Source organism: Uloborus diversus, chromosome 3, assembly GCF_026930045.1.
Source record: "Uloborus diversus isolate 005 chromosome 3, Udiv.v.3.1, whole genome shotgun sequence".
In the NCBI taxonomy this organism is placed as follows: domain Eukaryota; kingdom Metazoa; phylum Arthropoda; class Arachnida; order Araneae; family Uloboridae; genus Uloborus; species Uloborus diversus.
Window position 1 is genome coordinate 96,385,748 of NC_072733.1, and position 20,971 is coordinate 96,406,718.

Genomic DNA, 20,971 nt, shown 5'->3' on the forward strand with positions numbered 1-20,971 from the left:
AAAAACTTAACAAACCCATTTTTGTGCAGGCGCTCTTTAAAAAAAACTTTTTCTGTTCTTGAAATATTTCAATTTGATTTGACCAAGAAAAATAGTTGTTATATGAAGTTATTATCAAAAGCACGAAAGTCAATTTTTATACTGTCGCATGTGTGAAATCTTTTTACTATGTATGATGTGCACGAAAGACAGAAACTTTGAATATTGATGGAAGAGTATAAAGGGTTTCCGAAGTTTCTCTTGTTTTTCATTTGGTCAGAAATACGTCACCAGAGGGGTTTTTTTTTTTTTTTTTCGGTTTTAAGCTGAAAAAAACTGCTATCGCTGAAAGAGTAGTTATTCAGAGTAACAAAAAGCATTCTTAAAGACCAATTAAATATCCACTTTTGAAGTTGTTAAAAACTAAGCATATTGGTAGATATAGGGTCGCTCTGACACAGATATTTGTTTTAGGAGGTGCATATCGTTGTTTTTATGAAAGTAGCAATTATTTTGGAATAACGATACAGAGAAACTCCAAAAGAAAAAGTTTTTTCTCTCGTTTCTTCTACTTAAAATAGTTCAAGGGTTGATTTTGTTTTCCTTTTCTTTTTTCGAAAAAGGTAAAAATTTCAAGAATAAGGATCGTTCATGAGATATAAAGACATTATGATAACTAAAACTTCACTTACCAGTCTACAAGTGAACTTCGCTGAAAAAATTATTAAAAAGTATATATATATAGTGATTAAAAAATATGCTCGCAAATTAAAAAAAAAGTCAAAATGCATATGAATCAAAATAAAATGTTATTTAGGCATTAGTACAGGGTGTTGTGCAGGGTGTTTCCATTTAACCCGCAAGACCTCTATTTTCGCAATAAATGCATACCTCCAATTGCAAAAATGTTCAAAATGAGATGCAATTTAAGGTATTGAAAGTTTGAACCGAAAGAAGAAATGAGTTACAAAATTGAAAATTTAACTTTTTATACGGGCCGTAGTTCCCCTAACTTATGTTTAAAGAAATAATCTCTATTGAAAAATAGTTGGCACCAGCACCAGCGTTCACGTACCCCTAAAATGCATGAGAGATTGCTGTACACCCCTGAATTATTCCTCTTACATTTTCAGGATTGTAAAAAATATTTCGTTTTAAGTTGATCTTCTGTTATCACTCATTCATATTGTGGAAAAAATGCACCTCAAATACGATATTTGACAGTTCATATCAATTATTTCTCATTAAATAAATACGCTAGGCACATTTACATGAGTATTACCCTTGAGAAGGAATAGATGGGGAGAGTGCAACCCTACTATCCCGATACAGCAACAGTACCATGTGACCTGGAGAGCAATTTCGAGTTGACCGTAACCGCTGAAGAAGTTTTCATTAGCTGAAGCCTAGCATGATAACAACCTTTAACTGTAGAAGGGAAAAATTAGATTTATAGTAATAGTGCAGTATTCAAGCATTGTAAACTGTGAGGAAAAAGCCACACCAGGAGGTCCAGTAACTTTTCCCTAGCATGTACGAATGTTTTCTACTTCTAAATAAATAAAAAATAAGATTTATATGCATTCAACGAGTACATATTCCACAGTTGCCTATAATATTTAAATTTTTGTACTTATTTTACCTATAAAAGTTATAAAACATTGTATATCTTGAGTGCAAATAACATTTTAGTTCCATAAAAACACTTTTTACTTAACTAGTAATTATTTTAACGGCTCTTAAGCATTTTGTGTACATTTGCTTTGTTGGCGAGTATCTTCTCGCCAAACTCCTGTGAACAGCAGATGAGCAAGAATAAAGATTTGATATTTTTATGCTTCATTTAAATACTAGTATGCCTGCGAATGAAATCATTTCAAAACATTGATTACAATACATATGAATCCATAAATTTTCAGTCAATAACAGAACACTTTAAACTATTTGTACATGCCCGTCATTTCAAGGAATAAACATCAAAATACATGAAAAATGCAATTACATTATATTTTAAAATCCGGAAAGAAGTGGGGAGAGGGAGTTTGAAAAATAGGCCTGTATTTGTATCCGTTATTTATTTATTTATTTATTATTATGTAGTAAAGGAGTTGTAGCCATAGAGTTGCTCTGATTTGTAGCCCCGACTTCATAATAAGCGCCGTCGCGTCGTCTGAAAAATATCTAATGCCAAAAGAGCGATTGCGTGCCAAAACCCCACAACTTCCCAGCCAAACAAGTCACCTGAACTGGGAAACATTGGGTCCCAAGCAGAGATGGGCAGATTCGTATTCGTAAATCCGAATCCGAATTTGATTCACAGTACCTTAACGTGTCAATCCGAATACGAATACATTCGTATTAACAAGTGTGAATCCGAATACGAAATTCGGATTCATACCTATGAATCCGAATCCGAATCTATTCAGATTCAGACCTATGAATCCAAATCATTTCTGATTTACATCTGTGAATACGAATCCATTTGGATTCACACTTGGATTCACTGAAAAGTTCAATTCAAAAGCCCAATATAAATAAATAAATGTCTGTCTGTACCTCGCTACTGGTCGAATTTTCGGTGTTAGTGAATTTCTGAAGAAAAGTGATGATATTGTTATGGGTCCAAAAATTTTATAAGTGGAATTCTACCAAAGTCATGTAAATTGAAACTTGATTTGTTTAAATAATTTTACCGCAGATAATTTATCTCAATTTCAAAACTTTAAAATATAATGAATATACAGTGATTGATGTTATAAAGGACCAAATTTGATTGTAAAAATTTGTTGATGTTACAGATACTTGTACCGTTGAAAATGCAGATTCTCTCTGAAACGTTTCGTTTAAAAAAAAGAACAAATATATTATGATGGAAGAAAACGGTTTTTTATTCAATAATACAAAAGACATTTCAACACTCCATCTCCGGAAGGAAGCATCTATCACAAAGATATTTACTAATAGTTCTACTAACCAAATTTCTCTCGAAAAAACAGAAAATGCGTAAAAGAAAGCTAGGTTGTATTTTGTATTTCGCATTTATTTTCAACTATCGCAACTGTTGACTTCTGCGAAAACGTTCTTGTTTGTACCAAAAGAGTTCTATAAAGAGGAACGACTCGTATACTGCTTCCATTGGCCGCTATGACCAAGCACGGAGACCGGTTTGAGAGAAGAGTGGCAAGAACGGTAGTTTCGTTATGAAACGTAATGAAAATTCAAGCGGCGATAAATGTTTTTCACTGCGTCAAATTACTGATATTTTTCCTCAAATACAATTTCAAATGGAAATAACGATGGAATCTTCTGGGAATTTTTCTCAAATAATTTTAGGTTAAACTGTATATAAAGTTTTAATGAATGATGTATAAAAACATAATGCACTGACAGAATACAGTAATTTTCAACAGATAAATCGGGAAATTTTTAATCAGTACTCAAGAACAACAAAAAACTCTGCATATTTTATTAAACAGATTATAAAATAGTGTTTAAATTGTTGGATAAACAATAGGGGTTTATAACAGGGTTGAAAAAAATCAGGATTTTAAAAAATATGTATATAAAAACTCGGTTTTTTAAATTTAAATCGGATTTTTTTTATTTAAATAGAATTTTTGAAATTTAAATTTATTTAAATATAGTATTTGATATTAACAAGTTAAGATGCCCAAGTTAGATAATAAATTAGATAATTCTTTTCCTATATATGGTTAAAAATTCATAAAATCTATGTTTGAGTTATTCAGAAATCAGTAAAAAATAATCACACATCTGAGCAAGTGGCGTGCAGATCAATATTTTTTAGGGGACTAGTTGGTTACGGTAAATTACGATACACAAAAATAAAAAGATTTATAGATATATTATCTTCCCTATTATTATCAACTTCAGTGTTATGCTTCAAAGTTGATGAGCAACATTGCTCACTAAAATGAAAATCTATTCGAGTTTTACCAAAAGTTTTCAACTGAGTAATGACTTGGTAGTGTCCTTGGGTTTTCTCGTGACGAATCGTTGCCTTGTGGAAATTGCTCATATCTGAAAATCCATTGGCATTCCAGACACCTTTTTCCTTTTCAAAAAGGACGCAGGGCCAGCAAAATATTTTTTTTTTTTTTTTTTTGACTTACAAGTAGTCAGCCATTTAACAGTCTCAAAGTAATCTTTCTTAAAATGCCGATTGTAATTTTTTAGCTTCGCAGATATTGCTAGGTCAGGAGTAGACCTGCTCTGTGAAATTATTTGAGCTTTCTCTTGGTCAAGTCAAAGCTTCGACCGAACGGTTTGCGAGAACGTCCAGCAGGCAGCAATTCTCTTCCGAGCTCCGGGGCAGTCTGTGCTATTGCGCATGCTCCTCAACTACGTCCAGTTGGAGACCTGTTTTTTCGACCGAGTCCCCTTCCATTACAAAAGAAAAACACAATGGACGCAGCAAAATAACTTTGACTAGTGAATTTGTTGTTTCCTGAAGCTCACATAGAAACCTGCACATTAGGTACGGAAACAAAAATTTATCCGTTGGTTTAAAAAATGCATGAAATAATCAAATAAGCTTTCGAGCGAACGCCAAGGATCTAACAAAGCTATATGAGATCTGGGGAACAGTTTCTTAAGGCTCTTCTATACCGTCCATCTTGGTTTTCGACGCTAATGCTTTCTCTACGGGAAAATCTGCTACCTATTCAAAGCATAACACGAGAAATTACTGGAATATTTTCATGCGGTTTGTTTTAAACGATGGCTATGACACAGAACTAGAGATGTGCTTCTTTATTTTTTCTGTGGTTATTTTGAAATTGTTTTAATAACATTTTAAAATTTTAAACAACTATTTTCACACGTTTGAAAAATGATATGAAAAAACGGGAAAAGGAGCGCAAGAGATTGAACATTTCTCTTTAAAAACATATAAGTTTATTTCTGAGACAATTTGTTCTATTGATATTCTCCACGTAGTAAAGCCTTGTTTTCGAAAAATTGTGAAAAACTGCGAAAAACACGCCTTTCACCAGACCACACCCATTTCCTCCCACTTTGAGGGGCCACTTTCTCTTCTCCCCCAGGGACTTTAGGGTCTTGTCTGCTGCTTCTCCGCTCCTCCACTTTGCCTCCAATGGTTGGCAATAAAACTACTGAATCCCTACTAATGACCATTCATTCTTTGTCGTTTTGTGTGTTGGTCTTGTGTTTCTGTGACATCGACGAAACTCATTCTAAAAAGAACAGTTTTTTTCTTTTTTCGAGTTCTATTCGATAAGTTTTTGAAATTACTTAGGTGATATATTTTTCAATGCTGTTTTAATATAAGTACTCCGTTAAATCTAGAAGTTATTTTGTTTGAAAAATCAGTGAAAATTACCGCATTTTAAAATGGGAAAAAAATTCGAAATGCCATTTTTATTTATGTATTTCTTTATTAAATTATTAATTCAAAAAATATATAGCCAAGTACAGTGATTGCGATTTATATCTCGATGTGAAATTTGCAAAATTATAAACCAATTCACTTAAAATACACTAGCCACATTAGGGGAAGTGGCAAGTAAATCATGAAATTTCCCGCTCCTGAGTGTATATGCAGTAGAATGAGATTAATCTGGCGATTATACAAAATACATATTTTGCAGAGATTATTCAAAATTGGGTTGTTTCCTTCAGTCAAAAGTACTATTTTTAGTCATTGAAATTGATAGAATAAGCAAAAAATAAAAATAACATGAAGCGAGAAAAAACTTTCATTTTCCAGACGCTTATTTTTTAACGAATTTTTTAACATGTCCGATTTTGAAAATAAGACGTTGTCTTTATGACGTCACAAATGATGTACTTAGGCGCATCTGTGTACTGCGTTTTCACGTTATTGTAATCAAGAAGCGAATTAAATATTACGCTCTACAAATGGCAACAGTGAATGACATTTCATCATTTGTGATGTCATCGGCAGAAGCGTACATAATAAAAGCGCACCGATTAAAATAAATTTTTAAAATTATTAAACTTAGCCAAATTATTTAAAAAACGGTCAGATCCTATTCGCATCTCCAGAGCTCGAATACGCTACCTTGCGGTGATTAACAATACTAAAGAAAGAGGTAAAACATTCCATTCCACGTGTTTTCTTTGGGGTAAATTACAAGCTTCAGCCAGTTTGTTGTGTAATGTAATTTCAGAAGAATAGAAAAGAAAGCTTTCCACAAACACGATCAAAAATTACTGTCATTCACTAAGCGTCAAAGCAGGTTATAAGTTACGGCATCTGTTTGTTTTACCTTTTTCATTCGCCATTAGACAGTGATTGCAGCGTCCCCTATAGTTTATTGGAGTTGCGAATGTTTTTAAGCATGCTCTTTCAGAAAAAAAAAAAAAAAAAAAAAAACTTTTAATTTTGGAAACATCCCCATTGCCACTAAAGTTGGGAAATAGTCTTTACTAATAATAAAGCTGAAAGTCTCTCTGTCTGGATGTCTGGAGGATGTCTGGTTGTCTGGATCTCTGTGACGCGCATAGCGCCTAGACCGTTCGGCCGATTTTCAGGAAATTTGGCACAAAGTTAGTTTGTAAGCGTGGGGTGCGCGCCTCGAAGCAATTTTTCAAAAATTCGTTTTTGTTCTTTTTCTACTCCAATTTTAAGAACATTTTCCCGGGCAAAATTATCATACGATGGACGAGTAAATTACCAAGTTATCATAACGTGGAACCGTAACATGTTGTTAGCCAATTGACGAAAAATTCACCATACATTTTTTTAATTATACAGGCGAACCATAAGACTTTTTAATTTTCTACTACGGGCAAAGCCGTGTGGGTACCACTAGTATTTAATATTTATCGAATATATTCCTTGACTTGTAGCACTGTAAAAAATATCTGTTCAACCTTTAACCATAATATGGTTCAAACTGAAAGTCCACTGTTGATGTAACCATAGTTTGGTTCAACTGTGTTCACATCAACCACCGCGTGTCACATTTAGGTTCGAATCAAAACATAAAGCACCAAAATTAGGTGCTTTCATCGTCAGCCAATCAGAGCTTCTGTTCAACCAACGAAGTGAAATGAAGTTACTCACTGTCGGCCATGTTTATTTACCTTCCGGGGCGCAGCGGTAAGTACGAAGTTACAATCCTTAGTTTTGTATTATTTTGATGCAGTTAATGCTGCTCATGATTACTTTTAGTTTTCACATTTAAAATATAAGAAACGCAAATAATTTAGACTATAAAATTTTTGCATACCCATGGTAATATCGACTTAAATAATGCATTTTGAAGTTCGCGTAGGCTTAGCTGTATATTTAGAGATATATTTAGAGCTTATAGTAAATGTTCCAATTTGTGAACTAATGATTTTAAAAGAGGTTTTTGATGATCAACTTAAGTACATGAAATACAACTTGTTCAATATTCCATGTTTACTTTTAATGAAGATTTAGGGTTTTTGGTTTGAAAATAAGTTTTAAGCTGAGCTTGGGTGGGGAGCGAAGGGGGACTCTTCTAGCGAAAAGATGACGGTAGTTTTGCTAGCATTAATCTGTATTCTCCATCTATTGAACCATTTGTTGATTTTGAACGTCTGTTTTTAGAGTCCTAATTGGGCGGCAAACGATTGGCCATAATTTTTTGAGATGAAACATGTATCATCGGCATACTGAGCTATTAGAATCGGTGGCGTATATATGTTTTTATTTTAGAGGGGGCCCAAAACCAAGATCAGCTCCTCCTCCCCCTTTCCCCTTTTTGCAATTTCCATTTTTCTTGGGGGGGGGGGGGGAGCAACAATGCCATGATCTTTTCATTCTTTTCGAGGTGGGGCAAGGACTTCACACTGTCACCCAGTGGCGCAACCAAAAAAAAAAAAAAAGGAGTGCACTATTAAAAAACTCTTGCTTGGGGGCGGGGGGGGGGGGGGGAATTAGTCCAAAATATTGTAGTGCAAAGAACGCAGGTTTAGACAGATTCTGGTAATGCTACGGTGAGGGAAAATTCGGGGGCTTTCTGCGAAAATTTTTAGAAATTAAAATTTTAAAAATGCTATTATGAACTATTTGTTGACACTAGGGTAATGAAAGGAACGAGACTTCTTTTAATTGCTTGCCCAATTCAATTCTTAAAAAAAAAAAAAAAAAAAGAGAGAAAGAGAAATCCATCACCCCTCTGTTCAATTTTTCGAAATTGAAGTTTAATAAACGCAGTTTCGGACTAACTTTGATGATGTTATGGATAGTGCGGTTTTGGTTTTCGGCCCAAAAACAAATTTGAAATTTAAGTCTTAAAAAACGAAGTCGAAGTTTTTAAGAGATATTCAGTGATACTAGGTGGTGGGATTTAAACCCTCTCCACTTTTCAAAATTGTAGGTTTTTCATTTTCAGATTTCATACGAGAGCAGTCGGAGCGTCGTCCAAATTTTTTTCATAATTGAAGTTGTGAAAAACGTGATTGCGGACCATATTTGGAAACGTTAGCGGTTTTGATAACGTTAGCATGATTACCTAATGAATAGTCAGCAACTTTTGAAATTTTTTATTTTAATGTTCTTTTCAAAAGCAATTCTGATTTTTCCACAACATTAGGTAATTTTTGGAAAGGAAGAGAGAATCCTCTCCTGAAAGATAAAACTCAATTTCAGGTTATCTTTGGAGATTTTTCGAAGTAATTAGAGGTTAGGGATTTTCCTCCACAGTTTTTCAAAATTAAAATCCTATAAACTACTACCTATTGTAACTCACTAGGTTTGGTTTCAAAGATTAATTTCGTGTTAGTCAAATTAGTATTTAGCTCAGGGTTAACCCACCGGATCCTGAGCTAAACCCTAATTTGACTAACACGAAAGGTGGGTTGTCAGTTAGGTTAGCTAGTAGTTTATAGGAGGCACAGACTTCAAATGGTGAATAAAAATTAAGAGATTGTATATAATTAGTTAGGCATTAAAATACTTTGTCGCATAATATTTAAAATCAGTGTTTATTTTACAATTGGTTGTTTAGTTTGGGGTAATTCTTGTATTGGAATTGTAAAATAAATTTGATTTATTGGTTTGGGCAGGAAATCGTATGTAAATATGACCAATTACTTTTGCTTTTTTTAAATTATTTAAAAATAAAGGGTCGTTACCTTAGTGAAAGGATGTTGATCCAGGGACCTTCCTCCAGAAATGTTTGGAAATTGATGGTTGAAAAGCGCCTGAATAAATGCATTTTTAGGACATCAATTTCCATTATTACTCCAATCGAACTACTAAAACTTGTTTTCAATTTCTTGCAGGGGACGAGAGTTAAGGAGAGAAAAATTTTGAAGACCGTTCTTTTCAGACTGACTAGGGAAAAAGAAAGGGGGGGGGGTGGAAAGAAAGAGAGGGGAACTTAAGTTGCAAAGCAATAAACTGCAACTGTGAAATATTTTTAATTTAAAGATTTCTTTTTGAAGGAATCGAATTTTCCCCCGAACATTATTTGCTTTTCTTTTTGTTAAAATAACTTCACTTTCCCAAGACGCGTTCTTTTCTTGAGTAAGCGTCTCGGAACCCCTGACTCCTTCTGAACACCACGCCATCGCCTGGTGCCTTCTAACGCAGGATTCCCAAACTTTAACGATTTGCAGCACCTTTTGAAGAATTAGAATTTTCTCACGGCATCCTACTCTAGTTTTATGTACATATTATTATTACCATGGACACTTTGCCACGCCTCTCACCTCCTCCTGCGGCACCCAGTGATCTGGGCAGTCATTCCAAGCTCGTCAGCTTGCGAGATCGAGATTCTCGCTCACGTGATCGGTTGTGACGTAGGCATGTCGCAAAGTAGCATTCTAATCTACTCGAACCTAGCCGCAAGATAAGTTCAGATTAAAACTTATTTTCAAACCAAAAACCCTCAATCTTCATTAAAAGTAAACATGGAATATCGAACAAGTTGTATTTCATGTACTTAAGTTGATCATCAAAAACCTCTTTTAAAACCATTAGTTCACAAATTGGAACATTTACTATAAGCTCTAAATATAATACAGCTAAGCCTACGCGAACCTCAAAATGCATTATTTAAGTCGATATTACCATGGGTATGCAAAAATTTTATAGTCTACATTATTTGCATTTGTTATAAAGGGTGTCCCAAAATTAACGCAAGATTTGAATTTGCCGCCATTTTTGCAATAAATTGTGAGCAATCTTGAAAAAAGAACAATTTGGCAGCTGAGGGTCTAGGGTTATTACAAATCGAGCGTTTTCGATTCTGTAATGCGTTTTCATTATCGAACAATCGTTTGAAAAATAATGAAAGTTTGGGCGGGTCAAGCAGTTTACTGTTATTGGCGCTCGATATCGCAATTAGGTAATGTGCAGGTGGTTGTGGGATTGCTGACATAGACGTTTGACTTCAAATAACCCCATAGGGAGAAATCTAATGATGTAAAATCACACGATCTAGGGTATAATTCATATCACCGAAACGAGAGAGTACACGAACAAGAAATTCCTCATGCAGTGATTGAATGGTTTCGCTGGCTGTATAATAGCATAACACTCCATTTTTACTAACCCTAAACTCCCAGCTGTCAAATTGTTCTTTTTCCATGGCTGCCAACAATTCACAGCAAAAATTGTGGCAAATTCAAATCTTGCGTTAATTTTGGGACACCCTTTATTTTAAATGTGAAAACCAAAAGTAATCATGAGCAGCATTAACTGCATCAAAATAATACAAAACTAAGAATTGTATCTTCGTACTTAGCGCTGCGCCCCGGTAAGTAAATAAACATGGCCGACATTTTGTATCAGCATTTCATATACACTTTGTCCAGGGTTGTGTCCAAGGGGAGGGTTTTGGGGGTTAAACCCCTCCCTTTGGGGAAAATATAATAAAAAAACCAAAGAAAAGTACATATTTGACTTAAAATTAACTTTAAGGTTAAAGTTTGTGTACAGCATTTAAAAAAAAACATTCTCTTTGAAGTTTCGAAGCATTTTTTTTTCTTTTTTCTAGTTTGTCTGAAAATAAGTCGTCAAAATGCTACTACTCCAAATGCCCCCCCCCCCCTTCGCTGTGCCAATAAAATTACGGAGCATCTCTAATTTTGTGTTCAGATCTTCAGTTTTGCTAAATTTCCAGAAAATGCCCCAAATACCTAACATCATTTAAATTGCATCCAAAAATCGCTTAAACGTGGTTTTGGATTTGTTTCAGTTTTTAAAGGTCCTAAGGTTACCAAATATCGTCACCTCAGAATAGTGATGTAAAATACCTGGGTATTTATTTTTAGGGGGTAAATACCCAGGGTATATACCCGGGTAAATACCTAAAGTGGGTATTTACCTGGGTATTTATTTTAAAAATTTATATTCAACTAAAATACTTTTCTCTGTGTATTCCACTATGAATATATACAGGGTCTATTTCAAAAGTAACGCAATTTTTTTTAAAAGTAATTTATTGAACAGATTTGTACAAACATTTAAAATTCTTCAAAGTAATGTCCTTCGGCTTCTGCCATGACTGGTAAGTGCCCTGAAAGGCATTTTTGGGGAATTCCCCATAAGGTCTTCTTCATAGCTGATTGGATCTCTTCTAGGGATGAAAAATGGGTTCATTTCAGGCCTACCTTAATCCCAGGAAAGAAGTCTGTCAGACTGTAGGGGGCTGGGACAGCATTTTCACTTGGGGTTTGGACAAATACTTTTGGACTCGCAGCTCATTATGGCATGGTGCTTCGGCACAAACTTGCCTCACACTTTTCTCATCACTAAATGTTGAGTAATGCGAAACACAGCAGTAGACGACATTTTCAGTTCATTTGCAACCATCTTGATAGTCAATCGAGGGTCAAAGTCTAACAATTGAGGAACACAAGCCACATTGTTGTCGGTTTTGCTGGTTGACAGTCGCCTAGAGCGTTGTTCATCTTGAACCCTCAACCCTCTTTAGAGGTCTTTAACCACCTCGAAACTTATGAATAGGTCAGAGAAGAGTTCCCGTAAGCCTCACCATGGGCGCCCATATAGGGTGCCGTTTAATAGGTAAATTTTATCGACTGGTAAAATTAGTAAAATTTTGTTTTTTCAATTAATGTTTGAAAAGTTTTTTGTATATTGAACTCAATTTCAATAAATTTCGTATCAGCATTTCATATAGACTTTGTCATAACTGTGTTACATTTTATTGATTTGAATTTGTATTGGTTGAAATGTTCCACCCTTAGAATTCGTTGCAGTTGGATAAAATTGACATGACATGCATGTTAAATGAAAAAAAAAATTGCAAGATAGATATTTTTTACTAGGATTATTTTACCATTAACCAGTGAAATGAAATTCCAATAACTTTTTGCTGATTAATAGTTAAATTTTTTTTTACTGGTTAAATTAGTAAAATTTTGTTTTTCCAATTTATGTTTGAGGAGTTTCGTGTGTATCAAACTCAATTTCAACTCATTTTTTCAGCATTTTATATACACTTTGTCGTAACTCGGTTACATTTTATTGGTTTGAATTTGTATTGTACTAACATGCATGCTATGAAAATTTTTTGATGAATGAAAAATTTAATGAAAGACAACTTTAATTGTGTTATTGTATTAGGATGTTCAATTGAAACCTGGTCAGTGCGTCCAACTTTGCATTAGACGTTTATGGCTCCATGTAGCTGTGTGTGTGGTGACCCCATGTATAGGTAGAGAGACTGATGCAAGCACAAAGTTTGACTTTACATAGTGACTATGTCTACATGAGGAAGGGAATGTTGTCATTTAACTTATCGTTCACAACAGAACAGGCAAGTTCACAGGAAAATTCAACTCAAACACGGTCAGTGTGTCTAACTTTGCATTAGACATAAGACTTTGCAGTAGACGTTGCCCCTTACATCTAATGCCCAAGTTAGACGCAATTGACCGGGTTTCAGTTGAATGTCCCTGCGAACTCGCCTGTTCTGTTGTGGACGAAAAGTTGAGTGTCAACCTTCTCTTAGTCGTACAGCCACACTGTCGCTATGTAAAGTCAAACTTTGTGCTTGCATCAGTCTCTCTACCAATACACGGAATCACCACACATGCAGCTACATGGATCCCCTTACGTGTTTTGCAAAGTTAGACACACTGATTGGGTTTCATTTGACGGCCCCTAATACAATAATTCAGGAAAAAGAATAAGTAGAGTTTGAAATTAGATATTTTTCTTGATGTACCTCATAAACATTACTGAAATTTTTTTATTAATTAAAAAATAATTCTTAATTAAAAACTAAAACAAACAATACTAATAGGAAAAAAAGTATGGATCATCCAACTACTGGTAATTTTCTGGATGAAAAAGAAAAGTACAGTTGGCTCTCTGTTTAACGACACTCTATTTAACGACTTTCTCTATTCAACAACCGCTTTTCACCTTCCCAAATGGTCCACTGTAGTGTTAAAAGCATTCTATTTAAGGACAATTTTTTGTGGTCCCTTGAAAGTCGTTAAACAGAGAACCAACTGATACCAAAGACAGAAGCTGGAAAATTCACTATTGGAATTTAGACATTATTTAAACATGCTTTATGTAAATTAAAAAGATTCATCAAATTTGATGAAAAATGCAATTTATTGGTAGAACTATGCTAATCTTGCTATTTTTTAAAGCTAAATACAGTAAAGAGTAAATTAAGAACTTTTTTCCTTTGGAGCAAGTCTTGCAATTTTTCTTTTGTTAGGGGATAAGACAACTAATAAATTGTTTTTCAAAAAAGCAGAATATTTTATTATGTAAATTACTTTTAATGCAACACTATTAATATAAATAATTGAAAGAGACAGCTGTTGTAAATTATATTTCGAAACATATAGAAGGTTTTTATGACGTCAGATAAGTTATAATTTACTGCTGTGTGATGGCGTAAAGTGAAAAATAAATGTACGCCCCCCATAAAAACATCTAGTGCTGGATATCCTGTAAAAATCAATATCCTGCATTTCCTAAAGGAAAATAAGTAGCAGAGTTCTGTAATTATCAATATTTTATGTTCTTGCCACTGTATGCATAGTATCTCAACTAATAACTGACTGGAAATTTTAACATAATAAAAATTAGGTATCTTCTAAAAACAGCATATCAGTTAAAAAATTTTGGCTCCTTAAGTCAGAAATTATAAAACCTTTGAGAACAATAAATCGTAACCTATTTTAAGAACTGTAGTACCTTATTGGTATTAATTTCTTTTTTACTTTGTTAATGCATTTTGATTGTCAAAATGGTTCGAAATGTAGTTAACTTTTTTTCAGATTACAATTAGATTGATGTTAAGGAAAAAAATATAAAGATAAAAAATGAATGTCAATTAGGAATACAGTAAAACCTGTGAAGTTGACCACTTGTCTAAGTTGACCGCTTTTGTCAGGAACGGAATTAGTCCTATCTTATATAATGAAGGAAAACCTCTCTATCTTGACCACTAATATACACCAGCTTTGGTTTGGAGAAATGTAAAAAACTAGGGATGCACCGGATATCCGGTATCCGGCTGATTTTTTAACTATCCGGAACTATGAGGTATCTGATCCGTCAAACCACACCGGATCCGGATATCCGACAGTTTTTTGCAGGATATCGGGCAGTTATCCGGTAAAAATGTGAGAGATATGTCGGGTATCCGAATCCGGCAGGTAAGGGGGCATCTGATATCCGGTATCCGGCAAAATCACTATCTGGTGCATCCCTAAAAAAAAAACCTTTGTAAGTTGACCAACAGGCAAAAGCATTAAATTGTACTAGAGGTTTCATCAGTTATGCCTCAAATAAATAACCAGACATTTTAGAAAATCCTATGAATATTTATGTTTTCATCGAAAAACATTGGCCTGATGTTATGTCCCAGAAAATGCGCCAAACTTCAATAAGGAGTTATTTTGTTGAAAAGTAGATTATTACCATGGTTACAAATGTTCAAGAAAAAATCAAATGAAGAATTTGAGTAACTTTCGACTTATGAATTTTTAGGAATTGTTAATATCAAGTAAGTTGTTTTTCATCAGTAACGACATTTTTTTTTTTTTTTTGATTGATTCACAGAAATTTTAAATTTGTATGATACTTGACGAGTCATTCTGGTAAATAATCTCTAAAAATATTTAAACAACATTTTTTCTTATTGTTTTAAAGTAATGTTAAACAATGAAAGTGAGTTTAAAGTATTCCAATTAGTTAAAATGAATGCATGAGACAAGAAATGACAAAAAAAAAAAAAAAAAAAAAAATTCCTTACTACCCTCTATAAGTTGACAACCTGTCTAGTTGATCATCAAAGTGCAAGTGGTCAACTTACACAGGTTTTACTGTAATTGCAATAGCAATATTTTCTCTTTTTTCCCTCCCAGCTATGCAACTCTTAAAATATCAAGAAATGTATAAAAAGGATAATTTCTTATTTTAAATAATGTATATTTTTTTAAATTAAGTTTTTAATTAGGAATTGTCACATACGTACGTTAAAAATCTTTTTAATCTATCTTTATTTATTCCAATTGCTCATTTTTTTAATGCAGTTAATGGTTTTAGCAAAAATCACAAAAAATAAATAAATAGTTGTTTAATATCTGCCTGCATAGCAAATTCTACCTTTTGCGTTAATGTTATAACACTAAAGAGTATGATAAACCTGTGGTCATTTTGACGATGAAAGATGCTAATTTTAAGTACTCTATTCTTGAGAACAATATAAAATTTTGACTGAAAATATTATAAAGGGTTCTCGAGTACATCTAATATTAACTTTTCTAAAGAAAATCGAAAAAAAGGGAAGTTTTTAAAATCCTCACAAAATTACTTATTTTCCACGAAAACAAAATATAAATCAAGTAAAGCAAATGGCTAAATTTAACACCTAAATGAGGAAATCAGAATATTGTTAGCGGTTCAACCACGTACCAACAAATGAAAGTCGGAAAACGCTAGTTATGGTTCAACTTCATCCCAGCAATGCAAGAAACGAAAACCCGAGTTATGGTTCAATTTCACTCCAAGAATGCGACGAACGAAAACGTGAGTTATGGTTCTATTCCGCTCCAGTTATAGGGGAAAAGGAGAACACGATACATGGTTCAGATTAACTCCTATGGTTGGAGAAAGATGGAATGACGAATATGGTTCAACTACGCACGAAACTTGGGAGTGATATAAAACACCCTGTTATGGTTCAATCGTGCACTGAATATAGGTTGCAGCAAATTTGCTCCTTTCTTTGGTGCAACGGTGGACGTAATTTTTAACAGTGTAGTGGTGAATATAATAAAAGTCCATAGCTTTACTAAAAATCAGGTCAATTTGTATAGAAAAAATATTTTGCTTGACAATGTTCCAGAATTAGCAATATTAATTAAAAATAATCGTCTCTTTCTGGAAGGATCAGATATATCACACACAACGATGCCTTTGAAAATGAAGTTTAGTAAAAAAGTTGGTAATAATTCTGAAAGTCACAGCAGAATGAGTCTGAATAGGTTATCTTACAAGAAAATGTTTTTCTTTAGAATATTGGCTTAGTTTGCTTTTTGGTGCATTTACTTTCAGATCTTTAATTTTCAAGACTTTGACATTATCTAGAATTCTAAATATGTAATTAAAATTGAAGTTCCGTTTTGTTTAGGTAAAAATTAAATAGTTAATAATATAAACTTTTTTTTATAGAATTAATACTATTATCTAATATGTGTTTTCCAAGGTAAGAAATGAAAGTAATGTACGAAAAAAAGGCACATTTCAGTTTTTTAATTGATATATTATTAGAAAGTTTAATTGCAACCGAGACATTTTTCTTTTTTTAGACGATTGAGTTTTCTTGTGTTGCTTGAAAACGTTCAATTTTTGCAATTAAGATCTCATTACTCCACAAATAATCCTAATTTATTGCATTATCCACGAAGAATAGGAAATTATGTGAATAAACTAGTAAATTTGATAAACATTACATAATGTATCATATTTACCAAGTATATTGAAAATTATGAATAATCGTCGCTAGTTATATATAATCAACAGTTTGTTTTCGTTACACACACACACACATAAATAAATATAATATATATATATATATATATATATATATATATATATATATATAAAGAATATGTGTGTATATGTATGTTCCCTATACAAATCCACACTTTTCGCCGGATTTGGACCAAATTTGGCAGGGAGGTACTTGGGCACCCGAGTAGGAACGTAGGGAGTTTTTCGAACGCCAAAAAAAGAACCGAACCGTTCGAATTTTAATTTTAGGACCTGAAAATGGCATTAAATGGCTCTTTCTACCCGAAATAATAAACCGATTTCTTTAATTCAAGTCCCATTCGAAAGTCCGCGAAAAACACCCAAAGAGTTCCTTCATTTCCTTCGAATTTCGAAAAAAAAAAAGGCTTTAAAATCACCGGGAAAACATTAAAAAGCACCGCTAAGCTATATGGTACAGAAATTTTAAATCGGAAAATTATCGTTTGCGCGATCTCATTTTAAATTAGCGTTCAGAAGGTTACCCCTTTTGTTTCTCGGTTGTGACTAAATAAAATTCTGTTTTCTGTTTCTGTTTTGAGGTAAAAATTTCTCCTTTTGATTATTATTAGGCGATTAGTCTTCTTTCTTTCTATTTTTTTTAGGATTTTAGTTGTATTTCTGGAGGGTTGCGTTTAATTTTTTCGAGAACTGTTGATTTCTCGTTTTCTTTTTTCTATCTTTGAGAATGATTGTTTTGATGGGAAATTTTGTAGTTTTTTTTTTTTTTTTTCTAATTGAAGCCTGATTGTTGAACATGCGTCATTTGACAAAACTTTTATTTTCGAGGTAGACCGTGCAAAGCCTGGCAATGCAGCTAGTCTATATAAATAAAATAGAGAATATATGTGTGTGTGTGTATGTTACCTATACAAATTCACAGTTTACGTCGGATCTCGACCAAATTTGGCAGGGAGGTACTTGGGCACCCGAGAAGGAACGTAGGAGGGTTTTCGAATGCAAAAAGTACGGAATCTTTCGAATTTTAATTTTAAAGCCTGAAAATGGCATTAAATGGTTCTCTCTAACCGAAATAATTAGTCGATCAGTTCGATTTTGGCGCCATTCAAAAGCCCGCGAAAAACACCGGTAGAGCTCATTCATTTCCTTCGAGTTTCACTAAAAGAAACGAGCTGATGTGTGCATCACATGACTTCCTTTTACACCAATTTAAATTTATTTCCCTTTTATTGCCAATTTTAATTTGATTCAATAGTCAACTCTCTAAATATCACAAACAATGGCCAGATTGAAACCAGATTTAAAAAAACAAAACAAAACAAAACAAAAATCAAAATTAATTTGAATTTTGAAATTTTGAATTTAAATTATGTTTCACGCAATCACGAGTTGCGATATTACGCTACTCATTGGTTACTACTCCACTCACTTGTTTCTAGAAACTGTTCTTGTCCCTCCAAGCCTGCCCCTTCTCTTGGGTGGTTACGTGTATGTATAGGTTTGTATGTGTGTGTAGACCTGTGTGTATGCACGTTGGTGTGTGTGTGCGGACGGTGGAAAGCGAGGACCTCAACATGCTAACACACCTTCAAACCGAGGACGCACCTGCAACCGAGGACGTCCTCGGTTTGAACTAACGCTGTTTTCGCTATCAGGGGATCTGTCTTATGGTAGAAAATTGTTTTTTACTGAAATTTAAAATTGTCCTCGGTGGGCGGTGTTTACGCACTGGTGTGTGAAGTGTCGAAAAGTTCGTGTGTGAACTCACGTCCCCGTTTTCACGTTATTAATCAACACGAGTGTAAGTCCTCGGTAATGCGAAGTTAATGTATGTCGATACACACCTTTTTCGGAATTGATTTTTCTTCTCATTCTGGTTCTTTCATTGATGTTCATTAATGGATAAGTTGAAAGTTTTTGCGTTTCAAAGCACGAATTTCCTTTTGAAATGTCCCGTTAAAAAGAAAATCGATATAAGGAAGGGGTTTTTTCTTTCTTTTTTCAAACAGTTTTGATTTTTTTTTATTCTACTCCTTTTTGACTCAAAATTTGATAAACTAAAACAACATGGACAAAGCATAATAATTAGTTATGTAAAAGCTCGTTATAACGAATTCATATACGACGTAATTTCCACGACGGCGAAACACATTTAAAGTTTTCTTTCCACATATTCGAGCATACTTCGACCATCGGTCATTTCTCTTTGCAAAAATTGATGTTTACAACATATTGAACATTTTTTATGTTTTCAGTTGCAACAAAGCAAAATCTAAAAATAAAATTAAACAAAAAAAAAAAAATAGAAATAAAAAAAAAATGTTCTCAAAATATTTTCTTGTGTTATAAATACAGTCATAGTGCTTCAAAAAGTTTATTTACATCGTTTTCTTTTTTTATTTGTTAAGTAAATATGATTTGGCATTTCGTTTAGCGGAAAATGTTTTACTGAAATATGCTAAGTTTGATTTTGTATTGTACATAAAAAAGGAAAACACGTTTGTGCAACTTCTACTGAAAATTTAAATGAAATTTTATTCAATTTGCACATTTGTTTTATATTAAATTTATAGTTTTGCAATGTCCCGTTAAAAGTAAAAGTGATATAACGATGTTTTTTTTTTCTTTTTTGAGACGATTTTGATATTTTTTTGTACAGTTTCTTTTTGACTTTTAACTAGATAACCTCAAACTTCGCGCACAAAACAAAAACTTATCATTGTTAAATCTCTTTATAGTGAACTCTGATAGAACGATAATTAAGATTTAAATTGCAAAGAAGCACATTCTAAAGTCTTCTTTCCACATATTCGTTTATCAATCATCTCTTATAGCAAAAATTGATGTTTAAAGCGTATTGATCAATTTTTACACTTTTAGTTTCGACATTAAGTAAAATCTAAAAGTAAATTTGAAAAAAAAAAGAAAGAAAGAAAAAAAAAAAAAAAACTCACGCTTTTGTATTACAGATACTGTCATAGTGCCTCAAAAAAGTTTATTTTTCTCTTCTTTCCCTTAAAATAAAAATCTGTAAAGTTTATGTAATTTTTTATTTTGTTCAGAGTGAAATGTTTTTCTGAAATAAACCTATTTTAACATTAAATTTGATTTTTGTCTTACACTAAAAATGGGAAACTCCCAATACATTTGTGCAACTTCTGCTGCAAATTTGAAGCAAATAACGTTTGTTTCATATTCAATTTAAATTTTATTAGTTTTTGTTAACTTGATTCTAATTTCAATAGATTCTGAGTTCAATCTGTCACTGAGATCATAAATTTCATACACTGATTGAAATTTAAACATCTTAGTGGGGAAAACACTATCGCGCTTAACATAAAGAGATCGGACATGAAAAGTATTGAAAAATTGATTTCAATCTGCTAAATTTTATGAAAATGATTAATGATCTTTAAAAACTGATAATATACTACTTTATACGTGCAATGTATGACGTATCGCTAGAGTTGTACACCTCTACATAACGTATTCATTCTCCCCGTCGCCTAAAATTTGCGGAGACCCACCACAACCGATGACCCTAATGCGTAAAAACTCTCATACAAACTCTAAAAATTTCATATGTGCAGTGTCCGCCATGACCCCCTCCCCGCCACTTCTTTTAGTTTTATTGAAGGTTATGCATATAATCGCATTTGCTAAGCGGCTACATAGTCAGATACACTCCGGCATTCGAGGACCTGGAGCATACACTCCGGCCTCCGAGGACCTGGAGCATACACTCCGACCTCCGAGGACCTGCAGCATACACTCCGGCATTCGAGGACCTGGAGCATACACTCCGGCCTCCGAGGACCTGGAGCATACACTCCGACCTCCGAGGACCTGGATCATACACTCCGGCCTCCGAGGACCTGGAGCATACACTCCGACCTCCGAGGACCTGGAGCATACACTCCGGCCTCCGAGGACCTGGAGCATACACTCCGGCCTCCGAGGACCTGGAGCATACACTCCGGCCTCCGAGGACCTGGAGCATACACTCCGGCCTCCGAG